This window comes from Felis catus, chromosome D2 (genome assembly GCF_018350175.1).
Source record: "Felis catus isolate Fca126 chromosome D2, F.catus_Fca126_mat1.0, whole genome shotgun sequence".
Taxonomy (NCBI): Eukaryota; Metazoa; Chordata; class Mammalia; order Carnivora; family Felidae; genus Felis; species Felis catus.
In genome coordinates, this window is record NC_058378.1 from 70,189,139 (window position 1) to 70,213,099 (window position 23,961).

At 49.6% G+C, this 23,961-nt stretch overlaps 1 long non-coding RNA gene across 2 annotated transcripts in view; it reads left to right on the plus strand.

The window, feature by feature from the left end:
* The window catches only part of LOC109492703, a 78,089-nt gene that overhangs the window by 51,625 nt on the left and 2,503 nt on the right, over positions 1–23,961 (plus strand). The window contains exon 5 of one of the 2 annotated variants that reach the window (XR_006587325.1): positions 880–4,725. The exons of the other annotated variant lie outside the window; for it this stretch is intronic. This is a non-coding gene — a long non-coding RNA (uncharacterized LOC109492703). Of the gene's footprint in view, positions 1–879; positions 4,726–23,961 lie in introns of those variants that run through there. 2 annotated transcript variants of the gene reach the window in all.

A 23,961-nucleotide genomic window follows, 5' to 3' on the forward strand; every position in this document is an offset into this window, starting at 1 on the left:
CCATGTCGTTCACCTTCTCGACCTCTCTCTGCGCCCCCATCAGCCTCTCCAAGGCATCCCTCTGGGGTCCCCGGCTTATGGGGGGACGTGACAAGTGCATGGCCACCCAGGCCCTTGGGCCCACCCCTCCAGCTGCACCTGACTTCCCCTTACCTTCTGCCTGAACTCGTTCCCAGCAGAGGAAGGAAGGCACAACCTCGGGGTTCAGCAGGTGGAAAGTGCTTTTCCGGTGTTCTGTTGAGTCTGCAGTGGACTGGATGGAGCTCAGTGGGATCTCTCCTTTCCTTGAAGCCTCAGCTTATTTTCGGCTCATCCCAGATAAGCACATTCTAGCCATTCTGGCTGCTTGAGGTCCTGCCCTGTGCTGATGGGTGGAGACAAGATGGCACCTGCTAGGCTTAGCCACTTGCTGTCCAGGCCTTTGTCTTCCCCAGGGGGAGGTGGGTGGAGAGCAGGAGCAAGTGGAGGTCTGGGCCCAGGCCCCTGGTCTTGGGAGAGCCCTCCACGCTGGGGAATAGTGTCCCTTGCTCTGGAGAGCAGAGGCATCGTGCCTCTGCTACCACGGCACACCTAGGGGATGCCAGAGGTTGAAGGGATTCTAGACACAGTTGCCCTCCCTTGTGCAAGCGATCTGAATCCTCTCCAGAAACGTCGCTGGCTGCAAACACGGGAGCAGGGCAGCACGAAGACGTGAGACTGTGCTATGCTCCTTCCCCTGAACGACAGCCACTCCAGGAGGCGGGGTCAGTGGTAGGTGAGAGCTAAGCTGTGCAGAACGCTGGCTGCAAACCACGCCCTGCGTCCACACGCTTCGCACAGTTCATCTCGCTTCATATAGCAACCCTCTGAAACGCATCTCTCGTTATCCCTGTTTTATAGACGAGGAAACTGAGACCCAAGAAGGCTAAGACAAGCGTTCAAGATCACATCTACAGGGAGGAATGGAAGGAGACCCGAAACCCGGGGTTTTGCCACTCCCCGGGGACCAATCTGTGATCCTTTCTGAACTATTACATCTGTGGCACAGCCACAGGCCAAGGGGATGGGCTGCACTGGATTTCTGTCCTGCTCGGACGCTTCCCAGCTGTGCCACCCCGGACACACCAGTTCCTGCCACAGGGGGTTGTTCCAAGGACGTGTGAAACGCCGAACGCCCACGTGCATTACACACCAGCCGTCCTGCAGTCACAGTGCTGGACAGTTGGGGTGCCGACTGTCAGGTGTGTCCCAACCCCTCCATGCACATCATTGTATCTAAAGGTCGCGACCGTCCTGTAAATTACTCATTTTATCTCCTTTTCCCTGATGAGAGGAATGAAGTGCGGAGAGGTCAGGGAATTCACCTGAGATCACACAGCCAGAGGCACAAGTAGCTGGGAAGCCAGGCAATCCGACTGCTCAGGCTGCCTCTATCGCGTGCTCTTTTTACACGATGTCACGAGTTCAACCCACATTTGTGGAATATTTATTACGTGTCTAGTGTTGTGTTGGGCACTGAGGCTACGATGGTGAGCAAAAAATCAGATGTGGTTTCTGGTCTCTGATACTCCAGAAAGGTAGACTGCAATCAAATGTGTGCCAATATATGATAAACGTGGAATTGCAACTATGGAAAGAGTTTATGGAGGAAAGGAGCGTGGGGCTCTACGAACCTGTAATAGGAGTCTTGACCCAGTTGGGTAAGGCAGGGAGGACTTCCTGGAGGAAGTGACAATTCATCTGAGATCTAAGGGGTGGGTAGGAGTGAGGTAAGTAGCTGGTGGTGTCGACGGTGGGGATGGGGTGTGTAAGGACATTCCATGCAGAGGGAATCTAAGTATGGAGGCTCCTGGCAGGAGGAAGCGTGAACAGGTGCGTAGAGCATGGCGGAAGGCAGCACTGGCTACATAATTTGCAGGGCCCAGTGCCAAATGAAAATGTGGGTCCCTTATCACAAATTGTTAAGAATTTCAGGGTAGTGAGAAGAGGTACCTGCTATTGTACGTGGGGCCCTATGTGGCTGCAGACATGACATGCCCATGAAGCCAGTCCCAACCAGAGAGAAGGCTGGGGAAGGAGTTGGGGCAAGTCGTAGAGCCGTCAAAGCCAAGTTTAGGATTCTGTCTCTATCGATCTGTTTCCAGAGGGTCGCTTCTGGGTAGAGAAGCGTTTAGAGGGGAGTCAGCTGGGTGAGCTCTTAACCCTGAGGGCTCCGGCGGGTCCTCGACCTCCCCAGCCTGGCCAGGTCTTCTCCTGTGTGGGAAAGGGAGAGTGATGCCCACCCACATGATGATCAGAATTTGTGAACAAGCGCCCTGACCTTGGAGCCTTCTCATGGCTAATCTGCATGGGCCTGACACAAAGGGTCCACGATGGGGGCTGGTAGATGAGCGTGACTCCCTCCAATGTCCCAAGCCAAGGAGGTAGGGGGGCAGGTTGTGTGTGGGAGTTTCTAAAGAGCTTTTTAAAAAGGGGGACCCCGGAGTTTAGGACGTTGCAAACCAAATCCCCTTTTGCTTTTGTGTTCAATTTCAATGCAAAATGGCTAAAGTATTTATCCAAATAAAGCAAAACCAGCCAGAACTGTCTCTTCGGAGCCACAGAGAACTTTTCTGAGCGCCAAAATCAATGACTTTACCCCCGCCTTCCCCCAACCTGGGGTGTTGTATGCAGACAGACATTTTACTGTGACAATTATAATAGCTCAGTTGGAAATTACCGTCTGGCTAGGCAGCTGAATCTGTGCCTGGATCCAGCTTCAAACACAGGTATCGGGGGCAAATTAGCAGCGACATCAAGTTTTGGATTTTATAAAAAGTGCCAGGTTGGGAGAAGAGAATTGTTCCTGCCGCTGAGGGTGAAGGTTAATATTCCGGGCCTTGGCTGCCCGTGTCCGGGGCTCCCCTACCCCACACGGCAACTCTAAAGACCGCCAGGCACACTGAAGCTCATTATATTTTCTCTCTGCATAGAACTCCCCCGCAACGCCCATGCTCTCTTTGATTGCCATGGAGAAGGACCAGCTATGGGTCCCAGGATGTTGGAGAGCTGTCCTTCCCTGCCCCGTGGCCCCCTCACTCAGAGGAAGGGCCCTGCCTCCTCCCAGGGATTTCTGGGTCTGGATGGCCAAAGACCCGGGTGTCTTCGGGGCCTCGTAGTTTAGGTTAATTACGCAGAGGGCAAGGCATTGGCGCCTCCTCTCTGGGATGGTTGGCAAACTCGACTAGACTCAAAATGAACCGCTTTGATTCCATCTGCAAAATTAGATCAGATTTGATAAAGTAAAGATGTACCCTTTGAAGTATTCCCTATCAACATAAGTGCTAAGAACACTTGAGTGAAGGAATTTGAGCAGTTTTGAAAGCAGCAGCATAGAAGCTTCAGTGAGGATTGCAGCTAAGGGCATGCCCAGAAGGCACGGGACTAACTGCATCTATCCTGCAGGCAATAAGCAATTGCTAAAGATTCCAGACTTCTCAAAGTTCAGAGTTCAGCATGGAAAAACTTTGTTGAACTTGTGATAGGCTGGGCTCTGTGGTTTGCATTCTGTTTTCAGAGGCTCTCAGAGTCCCGGCAGTTTTTGTGTTTCTGTGCCGCCTCGGCACGGCAGGAACAAGGCTGGGTTTTTTTTCGCTTTAGCTTCCACGCAGAGGTAGGAATTAAGCCTTCATATGTTTTCCCGGGGTATGGTCCCTCCAGAGCTACAGGGCAGGACATCAGTGGGTGAAAAGTGTCTGTTTATCCAAATGAAAGCCAGAAGATCTGTGTCAAAGCCCAGCTCTGTCACCGTCTAGCTGTGTAACCTTGATGGAGTCCTTCCGTGTGTCCAAGCCTTCGTTTCTTCATCCTTCTGACATTCCACTCCGGCTACCGGTTACGGTCCCTTCCATGTGCCAATAATACCTACCTCTCCATTGAGCTCTACCCAAACTCCGTTATTAAGCCCATGGTAGGTGCTGGGGAGAAGATGCTACATTAATCACCGCGTGGTCCCTTCTGGTCCAGCAGGGGACAGACAAACCTGAACGAGGGCTGTAAGAGAAAGTGTCGGGTGTGGCAATAGGTGCACGTACAAAGGGCTATAGGAGCTCAGAGGAGGGAGCAATTGATTCCACCAGGGGGGGAGCCAAGGAAAGGCACAGAGGCGAGAGAAGAGGCTCAGAGCTGATGAGCTAATGAACAAGAAAGCATTTTGCAATGTGCGGAGGGTTATAAAAGGTACGCTCTTATTCCGATTTCGGGTATTACGAAACAGCATGCAATCTGGATTCTTTTCTCTTAGCTTGGACTGGATTGATGGTAACTTGGGAAGCTCAAAAGGACGAAAGGATATAGTAAGGGCTGGAATCAAATAACCAATGTTGAAGGGAAATTTAAAAAAATCCACGAAATCTTGAGAGAGGCCAGTGGGAGGGTACCTCACACTGACTTGCTGCCGTTTGGGCTCCCGAGGTTGGGGGAGGCGGCTTGCGTGCTGTATCCTGGAGGTCTCGCCTACCTTGAGATGAGCTGGAGGTCCAGATCTTGGCTCCTGTTGTTGGGAAACCCAGGGAGGCCCCGTAAGTGCACCATTTCCCCCTGTATTATGGGGTGTAAGAGTAGTGAGAATAGGCATCCTTGCCTGGGTCCTGATCTTGGGTGGAAAGAATTCAGTCTGCCACCATTAAATATGACGTTAGGTGTAGGTGTTTTGTAGATGTTCTTTACCAAGCTGAGAAGCTTCCCTCTATTCCTAGTTTGCTGAGAAATTTTTATCATGATTGGGCGTTGGATTTTGTCAAATGTTTTTTTTCTGCATCAATTGATAGGATCACATGGTTTTTCTTCTTTAGCCTGTAGATGTAGTGGATGGATTTTTCTAATGTTTGTTTAGGTGTGAGAGACAAAGAGACAGAGAGCAAGTGGGGAAGGGGCAAAGAGAGGGAGACACAGAATCCGAAGTAGGCTCCAGGCTCTGAGCCGTCATCCCAGAGCCCGACACGGGGCTTGAACTATGAGATCATGACCTGAAGTCGGACACTTTATCAACTGAGCCACCCAGGCGCCCCAGGATTGATTTTTGAATGTTGAACCAGCCTTACATACCTGGAATAAATCCCACTTGGTCACGGTATATAATTTTTTTTCTCCATATATTCTGCCGGATTCGATTTGCTAATACCTGGCTGAGGGTGTTTGCATCTATGCGCATGAGGGACATTTGTAGTTTACTTGTACGGTCTTTATCTGGTTTCAGTATTGGGAGAATATGAGCCTCATAAAATGAGTTAGGAAATAGTCCATCTTCTATTTTCTAGAAGAAATTCTGTACAATTGGTACTGATACTCCATTTTAATACACCATGAAGGCAATTCTGATTTTTTTTTTTTTTTAGTTAATCTTCTAAACTCAGAAGTCGTTTTTGATTGCGATTGGGAAGATGGCTTTGTATCACACCCTGAGCCTGGGGAGAACAAAACCACAACCCGGTTCCAGCTGTTTTAATCTAACCCACCTGAATACAATTGCTGCTTTACCATGCACTCCCTTTGGGGGTCTCAGTCCTCACTCATGCAGTGGTTCATGCGGCGCATCTGGGGCCCGTGCTGCACGTGAGCACGCCGTGTGACAGGTGTCACCTACCCAAGTAGCTCCATTCGGTCTCCACCCTCTGCTCCCCCCTCCTCACTTCCCCTTCCCTCCTCCCTCCTACTCTCGTCCTTGACCTCGGGCACGGGTTGAGTTTGGCATACTCCTCAGCACAGGGCATAACATCATGGCACCCCCTTTCTTTCCGGTCTTCACGCGCTTCCTCCCGCACGGCCGGTGCTCATGCTAATAATGTGTCTGACATCCTGTCACTTTCCTATTGCTGCTGTAACAGATTAGCACCAATAGGGTGGCTTAAAACAACACACATCCATTATCTTACCGTTTTGGAAGTCGGAATCCCAACGTGGGTCTCACTGGACTAAAATCATTTGTTGGCAGCGCTGTGTTCCTTCTGGAGGCTCGAGGGAAGAATCTGTTTTCTTGCCTTTTCCAGCTTCTAGAAGCTGCCTGCGTTCTTTGGCTCCCAGCCCTCTTCCATCCTCAAAGCCAGGAATGGCTGGTCTAGTCTTTCTCACCTGTATCCCTCGTACATTCACTGTCCTGCTGAGTCTTTCATTTGCAAGGGCCCTTGCGATTACATTGGGACCACCCGGCTAGCCCATGACCGTTGTTCATCTCCAAGTCAGCTGATTGGCAACCTTAATTCCCTTTTTGACATAGAACATGACACAGTCACAGGTTCTAGAAATTTGGATGTAGACATCTTTGGGGGTTGTTATTCACACAGATACATAGGGACTGATACATTAGGGACATGGGCATCATTTAAAATATACAATGTTATTTTGAGTGTGCAAGAATTCTTTATGTGTATGAATGGAATTGGACGATCAATCTCTTTCTGACTCTTACTTTTTACTCCCAAACTACGTTTTTAGGTTCTACCCATGTTTTATATATAGATAGTATGTTACTCCTAACTCCTACAATGTATTCCATAATAGAACCCCCCCCCCATCTTCTTCTGATTCATTTCCAAGTGACGGGCACCTAGATTGCTTCCCACCCCCCACTGTTAAAGACACTGTTGTAATGAATAGCCTGTGTCTGTCCCTTGATGGACCTGGTTGCATTTTCTTACTTAATTTTCACCAGGTAATGTTAGAGAGCTCCCTACAGTGGCTGCCCCTGTCTATACCACCACCAGCAGTGCGCCGGGGGCCTCTTTCAGCTTTGGGCTGCTAGCTCCTACTATTTCCCAGCTGAAAAACAGCCAGGAAGGGGAGGAAAAGCAACATTAACTCAGCACGTACTATGTAACCTACTAGATGGACACTTTCCGTTTTTATCCCCTTTCATTCTAAGATGATCCTAGGTGGTTGATATAATTGAACCCGCTTTAGAGCTGGATAATGTAAAGCCGAAAGGGAGTAAGTTCTTTGTCCAAGGTCTCATGTTTAGTAAGGGCTAGATCCAGAATTTGAATCCAAGTCTGGGCTAAGCATTCATCCTCGGCGCTCCCATCAGCCCCGGACACATGTTGCTCTCCACACGTTCAACTCATTGTCTAGGAGGGTGGTTAAGAGCATGGGCTTTGGAGCCAGACTTCAGTGCAAATGCTGGTCCGTCACTTAGTAGCTGTATGATTTGGGGCGAGGAGCCTAACTGCTGGCTGTCTCCGTTTTCTCATCGGTAGAAGGGAAGAACATCCTTCAGTTCGGTTTGCAAACCACTCGGTAGGGTGTGGTGCACCAAGGGGCTAAATAAACGGTAGGTACTGTTGCAATATCGCACCTGTGTCTCCCCACCTACCCTGGACTCTAAGCTCCTCACAGCCAAAAACTGTGCCTCATCCATCCATGTATCTCATTCACCATAGCAGCTAGTACAGTGCCTGGCTCACTAACAACTATTGAAATACTCCGTGCCACAGCTCATTCTAACTAGGGTTGACTATTTCCATAGCCCGAGTGGTGAAGGGTCTTGGATCTCCAGGCTATTGACAGGGTAAGGGGAGATGAGGGTCTCTGACCCCTATTCCTTTAGTGATCTTTCTAGACCTCACTCCTGTCTTTATAATATGTGTTGCTTCTGGTCCCCATCTCTTGCCCCTGTCTACCCTGTCTCGTAAAGCCCTGTTTTTGCTCCCCTCGGTGGAACCAAGGTGCTATTCTGTGGGTGTTGTACAGGTTTCCCCCACCGGGGGTGGGGTGGGGGTCACATTGCCGTCGGCATTGCTTTTCCTCCTCTGCCCGACTCATGGCTTGCCTGTCAATTAGGAAATCCTGCACCTGTGTGATTTCCTTGAGCGCTTAATAAAAATTGGGCGATTAGAGAACCTCAGCACTTTCTTAAATAGTCATTAAACAATCATTACAGATGGAAATAGCTACAACCGGCCCGCTGCGAGAGGGAGCGTGTGGCTCCTAACGACATAATCCTTTTTCAAGTCAGAACGAATGTGCAATCAAAGCACAAAAGGGAACAGTTTCAAAGTTCTGAGCCTTCTTAGGCAAAACTATAATACGTCAACCAGCCTAAATTGGCGGCCGAAATGTTCAATGCGAATTGATACATAACATAGTGTTTCAAGTAACGCAAGGCTTAAGCCAGGTGTTTTTGGTTTGGTTTTGTTTTCTTCTCTCTCGCTCCTTTTAGGGACGTCCTCACAGCCTTTCAAGTCTGGGCACTGCTGTCTGTCTTAGCTAAGCTGGAGACGCTCCGACTGAGACAGGTTATAACTTCATAGTTGAAGCAGGTCCTCAGGAGGCTTTCTTAAGGCTGCTGGGGTTTGAAAGCTAGATCCGATATTTAAGAGCTGTGTGACCTCAGGAAAGTCACCTAGTCATTCTGACCCTCAGTTTCCGCATTGTTCAACAGCAGATGATAACAACCGGCTGCATAAAAAGCATTTATTAAGTGTTAGCGGAATTATTAAACCCTGTTTTTTGAGGCGGGTGCTCCTGCAGTGGAACGCGAGTCATTTCACCGTGAAGGCTTCTCTAGTCAAAGACATCAACTCTCTTCCACGTTCCATCGGTTACCATGCCGGAGGGTGCATACGAATCAAAGGGACTTGTTTAAAACGCGCATCCCTGGAGTCTACTGGGAGTGATTCTCTTTCTGAAAGGAGTGGGACCCAGAAACCCCTCATTTTAACAAGCACCTAAGTGATCTAATGCAGATGGTTCAAAGGCTACAGTTCCCAAAGAAATGAATTAGACACCCACAGGGAGCGCTGGGGCTATCGTCAACGTGTATCTTACTGTGGATAATTCAATCAGATTGCTTTCCGATGAATGCCTAGAACCAGCCATCCTTGAAGGAATAGCAGTTTTGGTAGCTTGGTGGGAGAAAGGAGCAATCCTGGTCACCAGACATACTTGGAGAACCTCAGTTCTAGATGCCGGGCGCTGGACAGCCAGAGGCGTCAGCAGGCAGAGTCACATGCGCTCCTGGAGGTGGAAGTCGTCATAGATAAAGCGTGGTTAACTTGTAGTGATTCCCTCGACTTGCTCTGCGGCAAAGACCAGCCTTCATGCCATGGAAAATCTTTTTGCTTCCTTTCGGTTGTGGATGGCTATTTCCTATCAGGGACAGCACTCTCTAAGGTTGTTTGATGCTTTTTCAGACACACAAGGTGACTTCTTAAGCAAAGTTACCGTTCCGGTGTATCTTTTGTGGTCTGTCTTCCTGTAGGTATCACTCACTTAGTCCTGGGGCTGCAATCCCCAGGGTCTCTCTGGCTTTGGAATGTTAAGTAATTTACAAGTCTGACCTTCTGAGTCAGGACGCACAGAAGCTGTGAGTTCTTGCCGGATGTATTCCTGATGGTCTGGTTGTCCCGACTGGTAGCCTGGGAGTTCAAATCAGCACCTACTGGTCAGCAAGGCAGAGGGCAGCAGGGCAGACAAGGAGGGGCTGGAAGAAGGGTCCAGAGCGCAGGAAACAAGGACAGTTATGCCTTGGTTGACCTCTTGACAAGATTCTCTGCAGAAGGGAAGTGATGGCAGTGATGTGGCAGGGAAAGTCCCAGACCTTCAGGTTTAGGAAGACATTTGTCCCAAATGTCAGACATGCAAAGTGTGAAGAATGTGAAGACTTTTTAATTTTACCTATAAATAAATTGCAATGTATATGCAATAAAACTAAGCCCATGTCTTGGATGAATTTAGTTGATTCAGGGTATTGATTGGACAAGATCTGATATCTGAGAAAAATTTTGTTGAGAGCTGAGAGTAGGGATGAGGTGGTCTGATCAGTAATAAGAAAAGGTACAATTTAGGGTTAGCTGCAGGCATCAATTTCATTTCCTTCACATTTGTATTTCTGTTTATAAAAGCAATATATGCTCCTTATGGAAAACTTTGGGAATAGCCTTCAAATATATGTTCCAATCAACACACTCACACACACACACTCACACTGACATACAGTCATATACATAGATTTTTATAAAATTGAAATAATGCTCGAAGAAACTGGTTTGTAGTCTTCCTTTTTTCACTTGCAATTATGAAAAAACCCTATTTTAATGCAAATTTTTAATTCCCTACTTTCAATGGCTCTGTTGCGATGTGTCATTATTTATTTATTTAAAAAAAATGAATCCCTGTTATTAGGCACTTGGGCTATTTTTATTTTTTCCTACTACACAGAATTGTGGTGATGAAAATTTATATATGTAGATCTTTGTACACATTTCTGATTATTTCCTTGGGGGTGAAATTCTTAGGATTGCTGAGTCAAAGGATATGCATTTTTTTTATGGTCTTTGGTATATATTTGTCAAATTGCTATTCAGAGAAGTTGTTTCAATTTTCGTTTCTACCAGAAGTCTAGGAGGGCACCCATTTCCCAGCCTCCCTGTCACCACGACATATTGCTATGGATTGCTTTTAATGTATCTTGAAGTTCTTTAGACAACTCATAGCTACCTTATCATTTTCTGCCCGATCTCCAAATGGTTGTCAGCTAGAGTTTGGATGAAATTATGTGTTGTGCCAGTTTTCTGAGATGGGGACAGATGTGGGAACTGCTAATTTTCTTGACCTTGAGGATAAGCACTTAGAGTAAGAATTGTCCTGCCCCTTCCCCAGTAAAGAATTAGAACAAATCCATCATCTCCTGGTTCCCCTAGGAGACTAATCAGATTAAGGCATCCCTAACTGGGGTGGGAAGCTCTTTATTTGCAGAAGGATGCACATTCATTCAGACGGTGCCAGAAATAACCCTCGCATCTCTAAACAGATGGGGACAGATGCTCAGATGGGGTTTCAAGTGGGATCAAGTAGGGTCTGACAAGAGTTGTATCGTTTGCTCATCTTCACGGAAGTTTCCGTTTTCCGGACTTCGGAATTGCTCGGAAAAAGGATATTTGTGGCACCGCACGGTCCCCCCAGACTGCCCGCACCGAAGCCCACTCTGAACTTATGACTCTTGGGCGCCATGGTGACCCCAGCGCCAACGGGCTGTGAAAACACTCAGGACAAGCTTTCCCTGAGTTGACAGGAACCAAAGCCTGCTGCGGCGGCTAATGTCTGCATCTGTGTGGGAGACAGCTGCCCTGGGGCCTTCCTGAGAATGCCTTGCTGGCCTCTTCTGACGGAAGCCAAGAACAACAGATTAGCACAGAGGTACTGCCACCTTCCCCTCTGAGTCAGGATGCGTGAGAGCTGTGAGTTCTCACTGGATGTATTCCTGATGCTGTGGTTGCTCAGATTGGTAGCCTGGACGTCCAAATCAGCACCTGCTGGTCAGCAGGCCAGAGGGCAGCAAGGCAGACAAGGAGGGGCTGGGAGAAGGTTCCAGAGCGCAAGGAAGCAAGGCAAACGTCTGCTTCCAGCTAGAAAGGAGTTAGAGTAGACCTCAGTTGGGAGCCAGGAGGTCTGAGTTCGAATCCTCACTCTGCCATCACGGGGCTGTGTGACCTCAGGTAATCCACGGAACCCTTGGGGCCTCACCGTCCTCAGTGGCCAACAGAGGACGTTGTTGGCCAAGGTAAGGGTGTTTTTAACTTTGGCTGTCTGAGCAGGAAGAAAGGCGGTGAGGGAAGATGGAGAGCAAAAGGAAATGAGACCTTTAGAGCAATGCTTCCCAACCCTTTTCGTGTTTTGATGCACGTGAAAATACTACTACCAACCGCCTCTCTGGGGTAAATGGAGGAGGCTTCTCTGAGCCGGAGGCACCACGCTGGGGGCTCCGGTGTCTTGAAGGCTGAGGACATTGCTATCTCAGGCGCCTCCAAGGGGATCCTCTACCACAGAGGACCCGAGCCCTGACAAAATGGTGCACACCTCAGGACTACGCTTCAAATAAACAGAGACTGTCCTGAACCATGAGATGGGGGTGAGATAATCCAACCGTAATTCACTCATGGCGGCTTCTTTGATGACCTCTTGGGCAATATCAAATTCCTGCAGAGATTTTGTCATCGAGTCTCTGCCCGCTGTTGCTGCCTGTTGGTGGGGGTGGGGTGGGGTGACCAGGAATGAAGATCCTTTGGGAAAGACTGCTCGGGAGGAGGGAAGCCCAGGGCCCCCACATCTGACCAGTTTGATCAGTGCTTTAATCCCGAAAAGCAACCCTACATCCTCTTCCTGTCTTCAGTCTTTGGGGGACAAGTTCTTGAAGCCAGAGGCTTGATTGAAGGGATCAGGCATTCCATTTGGGGGTCCTGCCTGTCTCTGGCTTTTCCTATTTTGTAATAACAGGCTTTTTAGTGTGTCTTATTTATTTTTTCCATCCATCCTAAGAAACGATGAGGTAACCGGGCCCAGATAATTGCCGCACACCTGCAGGACGCAGGCCTGGTGCCATGAACGCAGTGGAGAGAGCGTCACGCCCCTGGCCACACAGATCAGCTGGCCGTCCCGCCCCCTCCTCCTGCACACCTGCAGAGGCCCGTCACTTGGGACAGGAGGGCCTATTAGGGCTCTTGTAATTGAGATGGGGTGAGGGAGTTTACCCCGGCTCCTCTGGAGTGGGAGAGAAGGAGCCGGCTTAGATGACAGGAAACCGTCCCCTCTGCTCCGTGCAGCGGACTGAGAAAGGTGGCCTGGGTAATAATGGGGTTAGCTAATCCTGATAGTCATAAGGGTAGGAGAGTCCATCATCATAATCACGGCTAATGGACTCCAGATGGAGAAATATAATTGTTCTCATTAACATGGTTACACACACACACACACACACACACACACACACACACACGCACGCATACCCATGCACGCGCACTCAGAGGCCCATTCTGCCCACATACCTGACTCTGATAAGGACTGTCAGATAAGAACAGCCCACACCACAAAGCTAGATGGAGGGCATTGTCAATTATTCCTTCCCTGTTTCCCCCTTCCACAACATCCATGCATACGTAATGGTTTCATTAACCTCGAGACTCCTGTAGATGAGTTGAAAACCCAGGCTTACACGGCCAATTAATTGGCTGTACATTTTGCACGGCGTATGGAAGTACATTTCTCCTGCCCCTTCAATACGGCCTGGCTTTTCGGCTGTATTTCATAAGTGTTAATGTAATGTTGCTGAAAGGAAATATGGCCCAAAGCAGGAAACTTCCCCCCCCCCCCCCACCTCTCTGGGATGCAGCTGTTCATTTGGTTTGGGCTGTTAATTCAAACCACTCCCAGGTGCCTATTTCATATTATCTCTTGTTTAGGACAAAATAAAATGAAACTGTCAAAACCTCTCTGCCTCGCTCAGCGCTGGGCTCAATAGCCCCATAAAGAGACCCCGGGCGAGGAAGCAAGTTCTCCGAGCAAGTGCTCGAGAGAAGGGCAGGTCTTCCAGGTGAAAGTTTGACCTGCAACAAATCCACCTTCCCCAGAAAGGCATCATAGGGGTCCTATAGCAACTTCATTCCTACCTCTGGGCCCTGGCATTTGACCTTCCTCACCAGGAATGCCATTCCCGCTCTGTTTCCTGCTCTCTTGCAAAGTCTCCTCCCTGCATCTCTCCCTGAGCACTCTACTTTTCCGGCTGAGACCTGTAGTAGGTGCTCAGTAAATGTTACGCGTTATTAACATGTCTACTTCTTGAAGCAAGTCGGTTGTTCAGGGCTCATAAAATATTTAATAGAGGAAGAACTCTCAGGTGGATTCACCCATGATTTGCATGTATCCCAGAATTCTATTTATAGCCACACTCTTGCCTTTTCTATAACGAATGCCTCCCTAAAGTGGACATTTCTCTCTGCCATCTGCTGTTGGCCACTCTGCCGTTGTGCCAGACGCAGACGCTGAGGGAGGGGCTGGGAACAGCAGGAGGGGAGGACAGATGTCTTTGCTGGAGTCCCAGCGTCCTCCCAGGGAGAAAGGTGCATCCTTTTAGGATGTTCTGTTAGGATGTTCAATGACTGTTTCCTTTTTAGCCAAAGTGATCTCTCACTTCCGGCAGCACAGGAAGAATGGCTCCTTTGGGTGGTTTTTACAGCTGAAGTTTCTGGGTCTAGGTTAGGTAGTACCAGGTACCCCTGCTAGTGAGAAACAGTTCCTCTTGCTGACTGAGTTTCGATTCCAGTCCCTGGTCCACTCGGGGCCTCTGATCAGTGGGGATCTGAACATGTCCCCAGCATGGTCCTGGCAAACCTTGGTCAGCTGTTGTTTGACAGGAAGGAGATGGGCCCAGTGTCTTTACTTAGTGGCTTTCTAGAAGAGCCACATCAAAAGCAATTCTGCCTCCACGCTTCACACAGGCCACCGGATCTCTCTCTCTCTCTCTCTCTCTCTGTCTCTCTCTGTCTCTCTCAAGTCTCTGGCTTCTGTGAGAGACTGCCAGCCAGGGAGGGTGAGGCCAACGTGGCCACAAGCACACTTCATAAGTGAGGCAGATTCCTAGGAAACAGGATTTCATAAGTGGCTGCCGGCAAATGCTAAGTGAGATGCCTTTTTGTTATTGTTGTTGTCATTTTTAAGTATCCTTCAAAGGATCTGGCCACCTCAGACTCATGTCTGTGCTGTTCTCTAAACCGTTCAGAGACTAAGAGCATCCGTGCTCTGGAGAAGAAAGCGTCGCACCATGTGTTAGCGAGCACGTTTTGTATTTTTGAGCCACTTTTTCTGTAGCCTGGGGCCTGATTGATTTTAGGTTCAGCCTAACATCTTGGCCCGAGATCCTGTGGAGAGTTGGAGAGACTTAAAGAAACAATTCAGACCCAAAGCCCTTGTTTTTTTTTTTTTTTTGAGAACTGACCCTTCCATCTGTTGACAATCAAATATTGAACCTATTAAGAGTGGCAGGTCCCCAAGCTGGGAGGAAGGAAGGAATTTCCCAGAGTCCCCGGAGACAAAGGACCTTTTGACTACACCTGGGGGTGAAGGGTGACCAGCCCAGGTCAGACTCAGCCGGGATCAGATGAGCGGGAGCAGCTGGTGGGACAGGAGCGGGGGTCTGCCTCGCTCAGTCCTGCTTTGCCGAGTGAGGGGGCGAGGAGAAGGAGCGTGTAGAGAGCGGATTTGCCAGGAGACACGCCCGAGTGTGGACTTGGGGCCCCTTGCCGGGCCTCCCTGTGCCCCTCAATCGTGCTTTTCCATGGTCTGTGTTTGTGACCTCCTCCCCCACCAGACCTTCAGCTCCTCAACAGCGGGAGCTCTGACTCCCTCCTCTCTGAAGGGCCCGGGATGTAGCCAGTGTTCATGGAATAAATAAATGTGGAGACTCATAAAGGGGGTTTCTCAGAGCAGGGCCACAGCTCGCTCTTGCAACACATCTGCATGAATGAGGGAAGTCACCCCTGGAGGCAGACATAGGCCTATGGGCACATGGGTTGATGGGGGAAGCACCCCCTCTCTTGGCCGAGTGTGTTCATACAAGGCGCATTTTTTTTTTAATTTTTTTTTCAACGTTTATTTATTTTTGGGACAGAGAGAGACAGAGCATGAACGGGGGAGGGGCAGAGAGAGAGGGAGACACAGAATCGGAAACAGGCTCCAGGCTCTGAGCCATCAGCCCAGAGCCCGACACGGGGCTCGAACTCACAGACCGTGAGATCGTGACCTGGCTGAAGTCGGACGCTTAACCGACTGCGCCACCCAGGCGTCCCAAGGCGCATTTTGAATAAGGGCACACAGTGGCCATCCTTATGATTTAGAAATTGGGGCCGATGTCCCAAGCCCCGTCCGTTGGGACATCCTGGATCACGGTGGGCTGATGGATGGTGGTCTCTGAGTGGGGTGGGAGATGGCCAGAAGGCAGCATCTTACCCCTGCGGCAGTGACCGCCCCCCCCCCCCCCACCAACTTTAAGGTCTGCACGTGGGCTGTCTGGCCGCCTTTTCCAGGGTCTTCTCTCAGCCCCCACCATCCTCTGGCTGTTCTGTTAGCAACGCTGGGCCCCTCTGGTCTCTTTAGCCAGCGAGTTCACCAGTAGCCTTTTGGTTCACACAGACCTAGTCTGGATTCCCGGTTCTTCTCCTTGCCCACCTGCGAGTCCTTTGGAGGACGTTTAATGTCACCCCAGCTGCACAACGGGGACGTGGCGAGGCCATGTGAAGAGGTTGTGTCCGCAGGGCCCAGGACCGTGTTGGACGAAGAAGTCTTTCCCAAAGGTGTGCAGGAAGGCCCTGCCCACCCGAGCTTCACCATCAAGACCACATATCTTCCATTCTTCCTGCCCAAGACCCCCTTCCACACCACTCACGTTTTTGTTCTGAGGTGGCACAGAGCCGGGACCTTGGGAACAAATGGACCCAGTGTTGACTGCAGGCCCACAGTGTTGATGGGCTTCACGCCGGGTCCCTCAAGCTGAGGTCAGCTGAGAACTGTCATGGAGGGCTGCTGAGTTGGCGATCAGATGGATGGGTGGGGACTGTTCATTGTACTTCTCTTACAGTTACTCTTTAGTATCTAGACGTGGCCCTGTCTTCACTGCTCTGAAGGATCCTGGTCCTTTTGCCACTTCTCTTCCCGTTTTCTTTTCCCCATGGTGCCCCGTCAGAATGAGCTGTAACTGTGAGGATCCACTGAGAGAACCACATCCACTTCCCTGCCGATGTGAAGGAAGTTAAGAATGCAAAGCTCGGAGCACAAAGAGTAGAGTTCGTGAATTTCTCAGCGCAAGCCCAGCATATGAACCATAATCTGTGTATTTATATTCTCAGCTTTCCAGACAGACAGTGGGACAGGTCGAGGGCAATTCTCGTTCCTTCTCGTGGGAGTTACATTCCTGTCCAGCATGCAAATGGAAAATAACCCTACACTCTAGCTACAAAGAAGAAGAACATGCTGTTTGGGCAAAATTGTTCCTAGTTCCATCTTGGCCAGCTCTTGGCGCGATTTCTGCCGGCCACGGAGCGACCTTTCTTGTTTCAGCTTATTCAGCGGTAAAATGGGGCTGGCTATCCCCTCTGCCTCGCCGGCTTCGCGGTTAGGAGTTTTAAAGAATTTTGCCTTGTTTCAGCGGATCTCGTGTGGCCCACTAGGAATACGTGCTCATCAGAGAAAGGTGAGCTGGCAAGCCCTCAGTTCTAGTCTTCTCTGATACCAACTTTATACCTCATCTTCCGTTTCTTGACTCTCGGGTTCTCAGAAACTACAGTAGGGATTTCATTGCAAAGGCTGTCTGCAGAGGCCCACCTCAAGAAATGAATCTGCTAGTTCTCCACTTGCCAAGGGGAAATGAGAACAATCCCTTTACTACTTCCTTTTTATTTTTTAGATCTTTACATTTTTATTTATTTTATACATTTTTTTATTAGGCCTCGTAGCAAGAACTATCAAACTCCACCCATTGGACCAGAGTCCCCTGTGATGTTACTGAAAGACATGTCCCTCATGTAGCACACGACCTACACTTGTGAGTTCACCGGCCTCAACCTCAGGCTTTAACAACGTGGAGTTACTTCCTTGGCGTATGGTTATGGGAAACGAAATGAGTTGGTAGGAGGGAAAAGTGTTTCCAGAACAATAGAGTGTTGCTAATGCCAACCTAGAGTAACAGCAATGCTTCGTCGGCTAACGTTTCTTTCGCTTGTGAGTAACTCATTCGAGATGGAAGGGGTTGTGGCTCTGTTTATGTGGTTTATGTTTTGTGACTTATTTCTCAGCTTAACACGGGCAGGCGGTTCAGGGACCTCCACCTATTTGAAACGTATTCTGTTCCTATTTCTCAGAGCCCTACTCTCTGGCAGCCTGAAGTACTGGTTCAAGTTCGCATACAGGCAGAGTATTTGGGGACATCAGAGGGAGCAACCTTTTCACCAAGGAAGGGAAGGGGCGACAAAGGAGAGGAGGAGGGAAGTGCTAAGTATTGTACCTTGTCCATAGAGTTAGGCCAGGGATGAATTGATCCCTGATGACACGCTGGAAGAAACCAAACAAACAACCCTCCCCCTCCCCCTCCTCGACTCCACACACCAGAGGACCCGGCTTTCATTTAACAGTCAGTCAAATGGTGAGAAAACATTAGGCCTCCTTAATGATGAAGAAACCAAATATTTCATCCGGTCGGGTCTGCAGTGAGTCAAGGGGAAGAGGCAGTGTAATGACCAGGCTTGTCCGTGACCATTTGGCTTGTAGCCATCATCAGAGCCTAGGACTGCAGCGAGGAAGGACCCAGGGATGAGCTGGGAGCCACACACTCGGCCCCGTGCTCCGTGCAGTGTAAACAGCCAGTACATCCGGGTGCCTCATGCTCTCGTACCTTAGAGTGAGGGAGGACACAAGGCTCGCTGAAAGATGACCTAAGCCTGGGGAGTGAGTTGGAAGGAGCAGCAGATGATGAAAATGGTTGGGTAGCGTGGTGTCTCCTCCAGCATGGTGGAAACGGGGCTGGATGGGTCGCCTACCTTCATAGGTGTGAGGTTTGCATTCTTTCTGAACCAGAACGCTCAGGGTCGACTCTGGCCGTGGCAGTTGGGGGCAGTGTGGTCCACTGGCAGTGGTGTCAGTAACACAGGAACAGCAGTAGCCACACGTGGAGAGTTTATCGCCGGTCGGAGGAGCTGTTTGGCCACGGCCGACAAAGGGTGATGGTGGTTTTGCTGCTTAGCACACGTGCTTTCTGCTCCCCTCTCTTTGGTACCGCAGACTGCCTCCCATGTCATGGAGTCGGTATCAGCCCTAATACGGCCTCTTCCTGGCCATGTGATTGGTTATGGAATTAACATACAGCTCAGGCGGGGCCAGTTGGAGTCCTTCTCTGAGACGAATATATGGATACCGGGAGAAGGAAGCAGCCCTCCTTCTGGTTGGATAGCTAGGCTTGGAGGCTGTACTTTTGGAGTTTCTGGTGGCTAGCCTTTCTACCTCCTGGAGAAAGTCTGTCCACCACAGGAAAGAGCTGGGTCACTATCCAGAGAGAAGCGGAACTGGGACACGGAGAAAGAGCCTGATGACTTCACTTGGGCCCCTGGATCCAATCACGATTGAGGCCAGATGCACCCTTGTGTTCCCAGTGAAAGGAGCCAAAGAATTCTTGGTGTTTGTGTGAGCTAATCTGAGCCGGGTTTCTGTCACCTGAACCTGGACAGTCTGGAAGAGGTGGGGGTCAGGGGTGAAGGTGGGACTGAGCAAGTGAGAGGTCAAAGAGGAAAAGGAAAGGAAGCAGAAAAGAGTGTGACCCGATGGCCCTCGTTAGGAAGGGGTGGGGGAGATCTACTCTGGTTTTCCGAGACTCCATGAGACCTGACCTTTGAGAAAGGACACTCATTGTTGAAAGGAAGACCTCCTTTCTTCAGGGAGTCAGTCTCACGGCTCCTGGAATGCAAATGTCCACAGACATTCAAGTCCCCTCCCCTGGTCCCTCCAGGCCACTCCTCGGCTGACCAGTAAGACCCTTCATGAATGACATTTAGTTACGATGCTGAGGGTAAGCTTGGGAATTGGACAGACTTTGATTTCTAACTTCAGCCCTTATCAGCAGAACAGCCTCAGGCAGATTACTGATGCTCTCTACCCTCAGTTTCTTCATCTTGAAGATGGGGCCAATAATTATATCCACCTGACTGCAGTGTGGTGAGAATCCCATCACCCAGTGCACAATTTCTCATGAGGGGGGAATGGTAAACTAGATTAGAAGACACCCATAGTAAGGAGGAAAACTAAGCAATTTAAAGCATGACGATGATTTACCGGGAGGACCACGTTAGTACAGTGAAGATTTTTTTAAGTGACATAACTCGAGGAAGAGTCTAATTTCTAGAAAAGGGAATTAGAGGTCATGTACTCAAAATAATTGAAAGCGGGGACGTGAGGAGACATTTGCACAACCGTCTTCCTAGCAGCACTGTTCCCAATCGCTCAACGGTGGCTGCAGCCCAGGTGTCTACCCACAGATGAATGGGTCATCACAACATGGCGGACGTATGGGTAATTGCTCAGCCTTAAGAAGGAAGGCAATTTGGACACCTGCTACAACATGGATAAATCTCGAAGACGTGATGTTAAGTGATACAAGACAGTCACAAAAAGGCAAATACTGCGTGATTCCACTCCCAGGAGGTACAGAGAGCAGTCAAATTCTTAGACACAGACAGTAGAGTGGTGGTTTTCCAGGGGATGGGGGAGGGGGAATGGGGAGATGTTGTTTAGTGGGTACAGAGTTTGTTTTGCAAGATGTAAAAAGTTCTATGGAGGGATGGTGGTGATGGCTGCACCACTATGGGAAGGTACTTAATGCCACTGACCTGTGCACTTGAAAATGGTGAAAGCGCACATATATTAGGTTATGTACATTTTAACCATAAAATGGTTAAAAATGGTGACAGTGTGCATATTTTATGTTATGTATGTCTTACCACAATTTTTAAAAAGGAAGTTAGAGCCACGTGTATAGTAAGGATGCATTTCCATTTCGACAAAAGGACACAAGTTTTGTGTACGTGTTGAGCAAAAGGCAGAGTGAGTCACACCAAGTGGCTCCGGCGATTCTCTGTGGGGGTGAGTAGGCCGGGGGGGGGGTGGGCAGTGTTGCTTGAGACACTTCAGTGTTGTCTAAATTGTTACCACGACCAAATATTGTTCGTGCCATTTCAACGAATAACATTAAATTATAACTATTTGTGTTCTACTTGGACACTTTCAAAGTGTCTCTTGGACTAAAGAATGCCGGGGCTGTTTTGGGAAACAGTTTGGCAGCTTTGCAAGTGGCTTATGTTACCTTATAATCCAGCAGTTTGCCTCTTAGATACATACTGAAAACATATGCCCCCACAAAAACTTGTAGGCTCGCGTTCATAGCAGCGTTCTTCATAATAGCCCTCAAATGGAAACAACCCAAATGTCCATCAACCGATGAATTTTGTGCTAGTTGAGAAACTAGCAGCACAAACACAATGGACTATTATTCGGTAATAAAAAGGAATGAAGTCATGTTACAGGCTACAGCCCGGACGAACCTTGCAAACATTATGCTCAGTGAAATAAGCCAGACACAAAAAGACCACATACCGTCGCATTGCGTTTTTATGAAACGTCCCAAGGAGACAAGTCCACAGGGGCTGAACGTAGATCGGGGCTAGAGGTGGCGGCTAAAGGATGCGTACTTTTAAGAACTGCAGTAACCAAAGTATTCTCCAGTCGACTCCCGTTGACATAATTCTGTCAATATTCTAATTTTTTTTTCAATGTTTATTTATTTTTGGGACAGAGAGAGACAGAGCATGAATGGGGGAGGGGCAGAGAGAGAGGGAGACACAGAATCGGAAACAGGCTCCAGGCTCCGAGCCATCAGCCCAGAGCCCGACGCGGGGCTCGAACTCACAGACCGCGAGATCGTGTAATTCTGTCAATATTCTAAAAGCCATGGAGCTGTTCGCTTTATGTATTTATTTATTTATTTTTAAAGTTTATTTACTCATTTTGAGAGAGCGAGCGAGCAGGGGAGGGGCAGAGACAGGGAGAGAGAGGATCCCAAGCAGGCTCCGTGCTGTCAGCGCAAAGCCCGACACGGGGCTCGAACCCACGAACCGTGAGATCATGCCCTGAGCCGAGACCGAGAGTCGGACGCTTAACCCACTGAGCCACCCAGGTGCCCTGAGTTGTTCGCTTTACATGGGTGAACTAGGGGCACCTGGGTGGCTCAGTGGGTTAAGCGTCCGACTCTTGGTTTTGGCTCAGGGCATGATGTCACAGCTCGTGGGTTGGAGCCCCCCGTCAGGCTCTGTGCTGACAGGTCAGAGCCTGGAGCCTGCTTCAGTTTCCATGTCTCCCTCTCTCTCTACCCCTCCCCCTGCTCATGCTCTGTCTCTCTGTCTCAAAACTAACTAACTATCTATCTAAAACATTAACTGGGTGAATTGGGTGGTTTATGAACTACATCTCAGTGAAGCTGCTATAAAACAAAACAAAACCCAAGCCTTTTTGTAAGTTATAAAATCAGTCATTTACATCAAGTTTGGGAGGCAGATATTAAATGAGGAAACCGACCTCAAAAGCTAACTGAGGTCCCTTGAGAAGGAGGAGAATTACTAAAGTCTGGCAGGATTACTGTTTTTTTTTTTCCCTCTTTGTATAATTCCCACCAGTAAAATGTCTCACAAAAGATGAGATCAAAAGGACGTGTGAAAAAGGAACCCAAGCATTCCTCATCTAGGGAATACACCCACGAGCCACGATACACGTCAAGTGGACTACGACTCAGCAATCAAAAGAGGCAGGTGACGATTTGCGCAACAGCCTGGATGAATCTCAAGTACATTATGCTGAGCGGAAGAGGCCCAACTCGGAGGCTGGGTACCGTATGATTTCATTCCTACGACACTCCGGAAAAGGCAGAACCGTGGGGACACAAAACAGAACAGGGGTTGGGAGGGAGGGAAGGGTTTGATTTTCAGAGGCAGCCCAGGGAACTTTCTGGAATAGTGGAAATGTTCTGTATCGTGATGATGCTAATGACAACACAACAGTAAGCATTTATCAGAACTAGTGCAACTGCGCTGTAAAAATGGTGATTTTTACCATGTGTAAGTTGTAACTTAAAAAATGGGAGAAAGGACACAAAGACCACTTGGATGTTCAGGGGGGTTGGACAGGCACGGGGAAGAGATATCTGGCCAGGGAATGGGGGCTGTCACCGTCCAGTGACCCTCATGTGACTCATAGGTCAGTGGGGTTTCCTAAAAATTTGTAGACGCAGACCTGCAAATCCCTAAAACGTGTAGATGGTGTCAGCTCTCGGGCCCCTTTGCCTCCAGCCTGTGCACACACACGGGCTTTTTGCCCCACATCTGCCTGCAATGGTTTCCCCAGAATCCGTTCACATCAGGCCTCCAGGGTTTGGCTGACTTCACAGAGGGAAGGAGTGGGGCCACAGGAAGGCCTGGGCCTGGGTCCCCGCCATCCATCCGGCACACTTGTCTTCCTTCCCTTCCATTTCTGCTTCCTTCCCCTCTTCCCGGTTTGCTCCTGGGAGCTCCAAATTCTTTCCCTTCGTTACACGGAGGAGCTGAGCCCCCACCCCCGCCCCCCCTCCACACTCCTTCTCTCCAGAGAATTTCTCCAAATGATCCCAGTACCCAGCAGAACAAGGGAGCTGCTTTGCATTAAGAATGTCTTTGGTGGGGCGCCTGGGTGGCTCAGACGGTTAAGCATCCAGCTTCAGCTCAGGTCGTGATCTCTGGGTTCACGAGTTCGGGCCCCCGTGTCAGGCTCTGTGCTGACAGCTCAGAGTCTGGAGCCTGCTTCAGATTCGGTCTCTTCTTCCTCTGCCCCTGCCCTGCTCGTGTGTGCGCTCGCGCTCTCTCAAAAATACAAAACGTTAAAAATAAAAAAGAATGTCTTTGGAATTCGAAGTAGAAAACTTCCTCCCCCCTATTAAACTTGATATTTGGGACGTGGACATTAGCCAGGATGAGCACACCCCACGCCTTTCTGAGCATGCAGAGAGGACCCAGCTCTGGCTCAGGCCTCCACCTGCTACGGGGACAGCTTCTATAGATATGGAGCCAGCTGCCCACCGACACAGCCACGATGCCGGTCTCTTCCAAGTGCACTGAAGGGCAGGTCCCAACATGGGCTCTGCGACACCCCAGGTTTCTCCCACCTTCAGGAACCTGCCTTGACAATTCATTACAGCAATTTGCACTCGGTATTTCCTCTTGTCCACGTTTTCCTTTATGCTCACAGCCCCCTGCCCCCCTTCACTTCCTCCATTTGTCATCTCTGTCAGAAAACAGGCCCTGATTGTTTCAGGCCCAAAGCCTCAGCCGGAGCAACCCCAGCCAGCCCTCATCACCCTGCTAATTACCAGCCGGGCTGCAGGAACCCCGAGGTCCTCCGGGGGAAGGGCCTGCCGGCTCCCCAAAGAGGCCGCTTGGGGAGTGACACACAACCACCCCCGGCCTGGTCCTTCTTCCCACTCCGAGCCCTTTCCCCTGGTCTCTGGGCGAGCATGAAACAATTTCCTCTTTTCACGGGGGGCTCGATGGCAGGCAGATTAATGATGGCGAGCCCAGCTCAGAGGCCAGCCTGCCAGAACCATGTGCGGGGCGTTCCGCA